Source organism: Trichosurus vulpecula, chromosome 5, assembly GCF_011100635.1.
Source record: "Trichosurus vulpecula isolate mTriVul1 chromosome 5, mTriVul1.pri, whole genome shotgun sequence".
NCBI classification, from domain to species: Eukaryota; Metazoa; Chordata; class Mammalia; order Diprotodontia; family Phalangeridae; genus Trichosurus; species Trichosurus vulpecula.
Window position 1 is genome coordinate 201,744,764 of NC_050577.1, and position 11,672 is coordinate 201,756,435.

The 11,672-nt window shown below is 37.0% G+C and overlaps 1 pseudogene; it reads left to right on the forward strand.

Annotated features, from left to right (window-relative positions):
* Nucleotides 1–10,830: 10,830 nt before the first annotated feature.
* On the forward strand, nt 10,831–11,442 carry LOC118849503 (annotated as a pseudogene).
* Nucleotides 11,443–11,672: the final 230 nt, after the last annotated feature.

Consider the following 11,672-nt stretch of genomic DNA (forward strand, 5'->3'; position numbering starts at 1 on the left):
TGATCTAGTGTTTGATAAATGCAAAGATTAAAGTTTTTGGGACAAGAATTCACAATTTGACAAAAACTTCTGGGAAAACTGGAAAAGTTTGGCAGAAACTAGGTATAAACCAACATCTCACACTGTATTCCAAGATATGATCAAAATGGGTACATGATTTAGACCAGGGTTGTCCAACCTTAGGTTTTTATTGAAACGATAGACAATATATTTCGATTTGCCATTTTAGTGAGAGCTCTGCAGTAGCTCAGCTTCGTTTTCTAAAGCATTTATGTAAATTTCTGTGCTTGTAGGCAAGCTACATAAATCGCACTGCAGGCCACATGCAGTCTGCAGGCCTCATTTTGGACAGCCCTGATTTAGACATAAAGGGTGATGCCATAAGCAAATTCAAAGAGCATGGAATAGTTTACCTGTCAGGTCTAAGGGAAGAATGTATAACCAAACAAAAGACAAAGAGCATTACAAAATGTAAAATGGATGACTTTGGTTATATTAAATTAAAAAGCGTTTGCACAAACAAAACCAATGCAACCAATATTAGAAGGAAAGCAGGAAAACGGGGGAAAATTTTCACAGCAAATATCTCTGATAAAGACCTCATTTCTCAAATATATAGAGAATTGAGTCAAATTTATAAGAAGTCATTCCCCAATTGATAAATGGTCAAAGAATATAAACAGGCAATTTCCAGAAGAAAAAATCAAAGCTATCTATAGTCATATGAAAAAATGCTCTAAATCACTATTGATTAGATAAATGCAAATTGAGACAACTCTGAGGTACCACCTCACACTTATCAGATTGGCTAATATGACAGAAAAGAAAAATTACAAATGTTATTAGGGTTGTGGGAAAATTGAGACATAATGTTGGTGAAGTTGTGAATTGATCCTTCAACTATTGTGGAGAGCAATTTAGCACTATACCCAAAGGGCTATAAAATTGTGCATACCCTTTGAACCAGAAATACCACTACTAAGTCTGTATCCCAAAGAGAGAAAAAACAAAAAGTAAAAGGACATATATGTACAAAAAAAATCACAGCTTTTTTTGTGGTGGAAAAGAATTGGAAATTGTCCATCAATTAGGGAATGGCTGAACAAGCTGTGGTGTATGATAGTGATAGAATACTATTGTACTATAAGAAATGATTCTCTCAGAAAAACCTGGAAAGACTTACATGAACTGATGCAAAGTGAAATGAGTAGGACTAGGAGAACATTGTACACAGTAACAACAATGATCAACTATGAATGACTCAGATATTCTCAGCAATACAATGATCTAAGACAATTCTGAAGGGCTTATGAAAAGTGCTATCCACCTCTATAGGAAGAACTGAGGGAGTCTGAATGTAGATTGAAGCATACTTTTTTAAACTTTATTTTCCTTTGGGTTTTTTCTCATCAGTGTTTTCTTTTATAACATGACTAATATGGAGATGTTTTGCATGATTCACATGTATAACCTATATCAAATTGCTTACCATCTCAGGGAGAGGCAAGGGAGAAAGGGAAGGAGAGAATTTGGTACTCAAAATTTTTAAAAATGTTAAAAATTGTTTTTACATGTAATGGGGGAAAATAAAATATTAAACTAAAAAGGGGAAAATAGTGATTTAGAGCATTTTTTCATATGACTATAGATAGCTTTGATTTCTTCTTCTGAAAACTGCCTATTCATATCCTTTGACCTTTTGTTAATTGGAGAATGACCCCTTTTCTTATAGACTTGACTCAGTTCACTGTATATATATTTAAGAAATGAGGCCTTTACCAGTGAAACTTGCTGTAATAATTTCCTCCAATTTTCTGCTTTCCTTCTAATTTTGGCTGCATTGGATTTGTTTGTGCAAAAACTTTTTAATTTCATGTAATTAAAATTATCCATTTTACTTCCTATAATGCTCTCTATCTCTTATTTTGTCACAGATTCTTCCCTTATCCACAGATCTGATAGGTTAATATATTCCATGCTCCCCAAATTTGCTTGTGATATCAACCTTTATGTCTAAATCATATACCCATTTGACTTTGTCTTAGCATATAGTGTGAGATGTTGGTCTATACTTAGGTTCTGCCAAACTGCTTTCCAGTTTCCCCAGCAATTTTTTCAAGAGTGAGTACTTGTCCCACTTATCAAAAACTAGATTACTATGGGCATTTACTACTGTGTATTGTGTACCTAATCTCTTCTACTGGACAACAACTCTATTTCATAGCCAGTGTCAGATTGTTCTGATGACTGCTGCTTTGTAGTACAGTTTGATATCTGGTACTGTTAGGCTACCTTCCTTCACATTTTTTTTTAATTATTCATCTCCTTAACTTCTTTCTTGTTTATTTTTTGGTTAGATTTATCCAGTTCTAAGAGGGGAAAGTTGAAGTCCCTCACTAGTATAGTTTTACTGTCTATTTTAGGGTTCTGACTACCTCCATTAAAGCTCTTATAAACTACTTTTTGTTCATCCTTTGTTGGGGTTTTTGTTTGTGTGTGGCGGGGGGGGGGTGTATATCTAGTATGTTATTTTTCTCCAATTACATATAAAAAGCAATTTTCAACATTTGTTTTTAAAATTGTCCTTTTTTTAAAGAGGACTGATGACAATATGGGATGATGTCTTGACTTATGTGTGAATTAGATCTAAGTGAGGCAGAGTTGCACAAAGTCATTAGCCTCACTCTCTCTTCCAGAGTCATCGAAGTCCAATGACAAGACAAAAATCAAGACCACTGACAATGGCCCAGGGTACAGTGGATGACTTTGACGTCTTCAATGCCTAACCAAATTCTAAGCACACCACAGTGCCTGCTTCAGCTGTTTGAACAAATTGTTCTCATCTGCTCATTCCACTGGGAGAAGTCTTCACATGCTTGGAGTGGACATCCCCCTAAATCACTGACAGACTTGAGGCTTGTTGAATACCCTCAACCCAGTTTAGTTTAGCCGTCTGCTTAGAGGGTTTTACTAGAGTATGGCCACTGACATGGTACAATTTCTTGGAGCCATAGGTGAAAGCTGAGTGGTAGATGGACACCAAAGTTACGTGAGCAGCCCTGAAAAGGTCTCAGCAAGCGCACACACCAGAGGTGTTAGTCCTCCTTAAACACCCCATAAACCCAGTGGAAATTACTTACGTTGAAGATAATGGTACTTACTTTGGACACAAGACTAAGATTACTGATAGCATGAGGTACGTCTGCTCGCAGTATTGGAAGTATTATATAATCTCCATCTAGGGCATTTTAAAGACTGGTTTAGATATCCATCTATCTGGATAGAACATAGTACTTTCTGGAGACAGGTCCCGAAATCTCCCAGTTTTGGTTTCTGTGAATCTGTCAGTGTTGTTTAATTCTCCAGCAGTTCAAGTTAGCAATAAAACAGCCAAATTCTCCCTTCACTATCACTAAATACAATCCAACGTGGCAAGCAAAGCGATGAGCAAAATTTAGTGTTCTCAGCAGTTTCAACCACCCTCTGGGATGAACTCTGGAAACATCATGGGGTGCTGAATCACCTACAGAATTGTACCACCTAGTGGCCAGTGCACAAAGTGCAGGAGGTTGAGGCCTGAGTGTGCTTCATTTTGTCGTTCAGCCATTCAGTCGTGTCGGACTCTTTGTGACCCCATGGACCATAGCACGCCAAGCCCTTTTACCCTCCAATATTTCCGTTCAAGTTCACGTTCACTGTTTCCACGACACTATCTATCCAACTCATCCTCTGCCACCCCCTTTTCCTTTTGCATTCAATCTTTCTCAACATCAGGGTCTTTTCCAATGAGTCCTGTCTTTTTATTACTTAGCTAAGTATTTAAGCTTCAGCCTCATCATTTGACATTCCAGTGAATCACCTGAATGAATATTTTTAAGTATCACAGAAAAAAAAGTAAATTCCTGAAAAAGATAATACGATTTTACAAATGGAAAGAACCTCTGACCATATTTTACCTGTTCTATCGCCTCGTTTTATAAATGAAGAGATTGAGGCCCAGAAAGGGAAAATTTATTGACCAAGGCTACCCTGTCAGTGAATATAGATCTGAGATTCAAATTCAAGTATTCAAGGTACAGATCCTCTGTTCCCTTTCCACCATGACTCATATTCATTTTTTCCCAATTAGGATGCTAGTGCTGATATGTCTTCTACATGTGGCTTACCAAAAACAAAAAAAAAAAACAAAACATGGTATTTTAACCATTTATTACAGAGTCAGCTTCTCTGTTAATCAAATCCATTGTACAGGACATAGGACATAGGGCTAGAAGGGATCTTCATTCAACTCCTTAATTTTACAGATGAAAAAACTGATCCTTAGAGGTAAAGTGACTTGTTCAAAATCACACTGAAAGTTAATGGCTTTATAATTTCAGAGTTTACTTTCATTTCAGTTTAATTGGATTGAATTGAATAGGTACAGATCCTAGGATTTGGTAAGAGTAAGAATGCTGAAGGCATGTAGGTCTAAAAGTTCAGTCATGTAGGGGGAAGTCTGTTGAGAGTATAGTGGGGGTTCCAAAGGTTATTGTGGATCATGGATCAATGACCTAGGATCAGTTTAGCTAGGTCATGAGTGAACTGGGTTGGAATGAGATGGGGGACGGTTTTTTTAGCTGTAATATGGAAATGCTACTTGTACTTGACACCGGATGACCAAGACCCAGAGGGGGTCGATTGGTGTGCCATGGTACTTCAAAGAATTTATAGCCTGCTGCAGAGTTGTAGTTAGAATTTGGGATTTTGAGGTTTGGAGTCTCCAAGTGTTTCTCTTCCTTTATTAAGGAATCTGATCTTTCCAGATTTTTGAAGAGGGGAAGGGCTGCTTGTGTGGATGTCAGGGGTGACCACGTTTTTGGGAGGATACTTTGACTCCTTCAATGAGGGGACAAGAAAGCTGCTTCACTAGCCTGATCCTTATCAATAGCAGGGGTTTCGTTGCTGCTTTCAACTCCAGCAGAGAAGTGATGGGCTCAAAATGCAGCATGAGATACACATTTTTGGAAATGACCCATGTGGGAAATTTGTTTTGTTTGACTACATATATTTGTTATAAAGGTATTTTCCTTCTTAAAATTGTTCTTTGAGGGAAGGAAAGAGGGGAGAGAAAAAATAAATGCTTATTAATTGTAAAAATGCTAATAAAATAAAATTTTAAACATGCATTGGAGATAAATATAAAGTCATATACTTCCAAGTAATCAACAGTTTTAAGATGAGAGGGGCAGTGAATGATTAGTTAGGTGGCTCAGTAGACAGATTGCTAGATCAGGAAGATTTCACTCCTGTGATTTCAAAGGTCTCTAACTCTGCTTCGGACATTTGCTAGTTGACCAGTTGACTCTGGGCAAGTCACTTAATCTCTGTTTTCCACAGTTTCCTCAAGTGTAAAATGGAAACATTAATAGCACCTCCCTCCCAGAGTTGTTGTGAGGGTAAAATGAGATGATATTTGTAAAGCGCTTTGCAAATATTAAAACACTATAAAAAGGCTAGCTATGATTATCAACCTAATTCAACAGAAGTATGTAACAGTACCTAGGCTTTATCTAGCTAGAAAGATTTGTAAAGCTTTTGTTTTATATGTTAACTTGTTTGATATATTAAGCAAAATACCTACCACGTGTGAACTACTGTGATAACCTGGCACACTCCACCCCTTTCCAGTCTTTTTATACCTTATTCCCTGACATATGCACTTCTATCCAGTGACACCCGCCTCCTGGCTGTTCCACAAACAAGACACTCCATCTCTCAGCTCCAGGCATTTTCTTGGTTGTCCCCCATGCCTGGAATGTTCTCTGGCCCCATCTGTCTCCTGGCTCCCTTCTAGCCCTAACTGAAATCCCACCTTTTACTGGAAGATGTTCCTTAATTCTAGTGTCATCCCTCTCTTAATTATTTCTTATTTATCCTGAACATAGTTTTTTGTACATATTTGTTTACTTGTTTCTAGCCCATGAGATGGGAGATTTTCTGGGAGAAAATCCCAGAGATTTTCACAGTGCCTGTCTAACAGTAGGGGCTAATAGTAGGCCCAATGGATACCAAGATTTAAAAAATTAAATAACTGTTGCCTTCAAGTTGCTTACATTCTATTTGGCAAAATAGGAATAAATTCACCATTTACCCGGATAACACAAGGTAGAAAATCTCTAGGGCAAAATAGATCCAAACAAAATGATCTAGGAATATGAATGCTACACAGAGGAGGAAATACCTGAGCTGAACCTGGAAGGAAGATTAAGATTCCGAAAGGGTGAGGTACAGGAATACATTCCAGGTGTGGGGGGCAACTCGTGGGGAATGCAGAGTGGCAAGAGGCAACATGTCAAGTCCAGGGACTAGCACTACAGGTTAGCTGCTGGCTCACAGAATATGGAAAGAGGAGTAACATGAAACATGGCAGGAATGAGACATTGAAGCCAGATTGTGAGGTGTTTTAAATGCCGGACTAAAGAGTTTGCACTTTATTAAAGGAAATGGGGACTCACTGAAGGCTTTTCCCACAAGGGAAAGTTGAGGAAAATCATTTTGGTGATTGTGGGAAGAGGAAAACTGCTGTAGAAAGGTAGACCATTTAGAAGGATTATTAGAGTGTAGAGGGGGTTGAACTGGTCCACAAGCACCATCCCATGGAACAGTTGCTCTTCCTGCTTCCCTTCAAGCATAAGGGAGCTTCAGGGCCTGCTTTCCCTCATGAATGACTCAGCTCTAAAGGGCTTGGCTTAGAGATGATTTATAAGCAATTGAGCCTGAGAAGGGAGTGTCCCACCCTTAGGGTAATCTTCCTTTTTGGCTTCTGGATTGTTTTCTTTTCCTTTAAAAAAATTCTTTCTTTTAAAAAAAAATTAACAAGCATTGATTTTCTCTTCCTGCCACCTCTCCAAAATGAAAAATAAAAAAAAAGTTCTGTAAGAAATATAGTCAAGGTCTCCTGAAAAAGTCGCTTTTAAAATTTACTTCTAATCTTGGTTGCATTGGTTAGTTATATTTGTGCAAAAATTTTTTAAAATTTTATGCAATTAAAACTCTTTATTTTATCTTCTGTGAAACTTTCCATCTCTTGTCACATATTCATATCTACAGATTAAAGGGCATTTAGATGGCTCAGTGGATAGAGCATTGGGCCTGGAATCAAGAAGACCTGATTTCAAATCTGGTCTCAGAAACTTACTAGTTTTGTTATCCTGAGCAAGTCACTTAACTTCCATTTGCCTTAATCCACTGGAGAAGGAAAAGGCAAACTTCTCCAGTACCTCTGTCAAGAAAACCTCGTGCACCACTGTCCATGGAGTCATGGAGAGTTGGACATGACTGAGCAATAAGTCCACAGATTGCTCCTCTAATTTGTTTATGATATGGCCTTTAATATCTATGTCTTGTATCCATTTGGAACTTTTCTTGGTATAGAGTATTCAGGACTATTTTGAGTCATTTCCCCTAAGGGATGGGAAGGGACAGTTTGCCTTATGCCCCAACCCAAGTGCCATGTAGACTTGAGCACATGGCATAGAAAATACAAATCTTGACTAGGCGAGCCTGGGCCTTGCCCTAACCTAAATGCCAGTTAATCAACAAACATTCCTTAAATGCTTACTATGTCCCAGGCACTGTGCTAGGTTCTGGGGATAAAAAGAAAGGCAAAAACATGGTCCCTATCCTGAAGCAGCATATGTTGCTTTTTAAAAAAAAAAATTATATATTTTGTTTTCTTTTCATATCACCAAAATTTCCCCTATCATCTTTCCCTCTTTCACCACCTCAAATAATAATAATAATAAAATTCTTGAAGATAAAAAAATAAAAATAAGAGGAAAAATCAGCAAATATAGAACACTGGCCCTGGAGTCAGGAGAACTTGAGTGTAACTCTGGATTCAGACACTTGACACTTACTAGCTGTGTGACCCTGGAGCCACTTAACCCTGATTGCCTTGCAAAAAACAAAACAAAACAAAAAAATCAGTAAAACTCATCAATACACTGCAAAAGTTTATGATGTCTACAAGTGCTAATCCTCCTTCTTCCTTACCTCACTTCATTATTTCCCTTGATATCCTATAGCTTTTATTTTTCTAAATGAATTTCTAATTATTTTATTGAACTATGTAAAGTATCCCTTTGATAATTTGATTAGTATCCCATGAAAACTTTACATTAACTTTGGCGGTATCGTCACCTTCCTTACATTGGCATGGTCCAGCCGTGAGCACTAAATATTCTTCCAGCTATTTAGTTCTTTACTTCTTTAAGGAGCACTTTGTAGCCAAACTCAATGGCCCTTTCTCAGTCCTCATTCTCCTTCACTTCTACAGCCTTTGGTGCTGTTGATCACCCTCTCTTCCTTGATACTCTCTTCTCTCTAGGTTTTCAGGACACCACCCTCTTCTGGTTCTCCTCCTATGTCCTTTTTAGTTTCCTTTGCTGGATCCTCCTCCAGATCATGCTTTCTTAACATAGGGGGCCCTCAGGATTCTGTCCTGGCCCTCTTCTCCTCTCCTTTTATACTACTTCACTTGGTGATCCCATGGATTCAAGTACCATCTCTATGCTGATGAGCCTCAAACCTACTATTTATGCTGCCCCAACCTCTCTGCTGACCTCTAATCTCACATTTCCAACATCCTTTCAGATGTCTCAAACTGTATATCCAATAGACATCTGAAATTGCGCATGTTTAGACAGATCTCATTATCTTTCCCCCTAAACCATTCTCACTCCTTACCTACAATCTTTCCACAGGGGTCAACACTATCCTCCTAATCCCTCAGGCTCACAACTATGCTTTAGATCAGTGACACTGGCCTCCTGGCTGTTCCACAAACAAGACACTCCATCTCTTGACTCCCAGCACTTTCTGTGCTGTGCCCCATGGCTGAAATGTTTTTCCTCCTCAACTCCATCTACTGACTTCCCTGGCTTCGAGTCCCAACTAAAATCCTTTCTTTTATAGGAACCCTTCCCTAGCCCCTCTTAATTCTAGTGTTTCCCTCTCTTAATTATTTCCTATTTATCCTGTACATAGCTTGCTTTATATATATTTGTTTGCGTGTTGTCTCCCCCATTTGATTGTAAGCTTGTTGAGGGCAGAGACTGTCTTTTGACTTGTTTTTTATCTGCAGAGCTCAGAACAATGCCTGGCACAACAGAGGAGCTTAATAAATGTTTATTGATCGATTGGTTGATTGAATCTATGCAAGTATTTTGTGTGCCTTGGTATATTTATGCATTTTGTAGTTATTTGGAATGGGATTACCTGTCTATCACTGCATCCTATTGCTATTGACTTTTGTGGGCTTATTTTGTAGTCTGCAGTTTTGCTGAAGCTATTAATTATCTCAATCAGCATTTGTTGATTCTCTAGGATTTTCTAAGCAAATAATCATGTCATCAGCAAATAGAACTAGTTTTATCTCCTCTTTATCTTTATACTCTTAATTTCTTTCTTTCTTATTGCTACTGCTACTGCTTCCAGAACTTTATAAATTAATACTGAGGAGAGTGGTCATGCTTCCTTTACTCCTATATTTACTGGGAAAACTTTATATCCCCATTGCAATTGATGCTTGATGATATTGGTCTATAGTTCTCCTTCTGTGCTTTGTCCTTCCATGGTTTCAATATTAGTAGCATGCTTGTCTTACAAAAGCATGCTTTTCTTTCTCAATTTTTGAGAATAATTTGCATAGTACTGCTACTAATTTTTCTTAAAGAGTTTGATGGAATTCAGGGAATTTATCAGAACCAGGAGTTGTTGTTTCCAATACAGCTAGTTCTATTTCTTTTTTTTCTGACATTTGATTACTTAAGATCTCTCTTTGGTCTTCTATTAGTTTAAGTATTTTATATTTTTCAAAGTATTCTTCTTTTTTCTTCTCAGTTTGGCCAGCATGTAACAATAGTGTAGATCTCAATGATTGTTTTTCTTTCTTCTTGTTTTGTTGTCATTTTACCTTATTTGTTTGCTACTTTGTTGATTTGATTTTCTGTCCTCTTCTTTTTGAGACAGGATAAAATTTTATCAATTTTATTACTTTTTTCAAAGAACCAGCTTTTAGTTTTGTTAATCATTTCTATAGTGATTTTTTTCTTTCTGGTTTGTCTAGTTCTCTTTTAATTTTAATTATCATTTTATGAAGCTTTTTGTTTGCAATATATCTATTTTTCATTTACTTTTTAATATTTCCTCCTTTGTGTTTATGTTAGGTTTGCTAGTTGACTTTATAATTTTTAAAATAAATATTTAGTTCATTAATCCTCTCCTTTTTTATTTTGTTAATATATGTTTTTAAGGACATAATTTTTCCCCTGGGGACTATTTTAGCTGCATCCTAGAAATTTTGATGTTTTGTTTCATCATTATTGTTTTCTTTCACATAATTTTTGATTGTTTATATAATGTTCTCCTTATTTAGTATTTTATTGTTGTCTCCATATATATATTTGCCTCTTTTGTTCATGTACCCTGAACTGATTGCTAATTCTATTGTGTTGTAGTCTACAAAGGATATATTTGCAATTTCTTTACAATATCTCTGTTCCCTAATACATGATCAATTTTTAGTAAAAGTTCCATGTGGTGTTGAGAAATATGCAAATTCTTTAATAGTCCCAATGAGAAGATGCCACAAGTCTTTTAGCTCTACTTTCTCTAACATAGCAGTTTTCAGACTTTTTGGTCTCAGTACCCCCTTTACATTCTTAAAAATTATCGAAAACCAGTATCGACAGATTGACTGATGGACAAACTTGGTTCTGCTTCCTGAGCACCACTCTGAGCCCCTGTCTTAGAGCCAAGCTTGACCTAAGAACCACTGCCAGCTCAATGTTCTACTTTACCAATCATGCTGATTCATCTGTTTATACCATTTATATGGGAAAAGATAAACATGAAAATGAAGATCTAATAAAGTATGGCTGGCCAGTAGATATTTGGTATCATGTGAACAAACTCTCTTCAATTCACATGAACCTTTGGCTACACAAGGGGGAGGGTAGAAAACATTCCAAAGAAAGTGCTGATGAACTGTGCACACCCTGTGAAGGCCAATGGTATTCAAGGTTGCAAGATGCACAATGTTAATGTGGCATATGCACTGTGGTCTGGCCTAAAGAAAACAGCAGACATAGATGTGAAACAGATAAGATTTCACAGGCAAAAAGATGTGAAATTTTAACAGTAGAGAAGAAAGTAAATGAGACTCTGAACCACTTAAAAATGATCACAATGGAGTAATTTGCAGACCTAGCAGCAAAAAAGAAATACCAAGACTGAGAAGAAAGGAATGAGAAGAAAGTCCAGATCCAAGATATGAAGAGGACAGAGAAAGAGAAAATGAAGAAGGAAATAGATGAACTTATGAATTATTCTTCACTAAAGAAGTCTGAGAATATGTCTTCAAATCAGAGTGGCAATGAGTGAAATGAATTCATGTGAATAAAGAAAATGGACTTGGCAAATTTTTAGACTGAGATATTTTGATTTTCAGATATGTTTCACATACCAAAGAACCCACCAAAAACCTACGTGAATAACATTAACTTTGTAGAGTTGAGAACCTGTTTCATTTTTTATTGGTGCAAAATGATCCCGTGTATAACAGTGAAATTTGGAAACAGGAAGTATGCAACTTTAAGAATGAGGAAATGCTTATACCAGAAGGATAT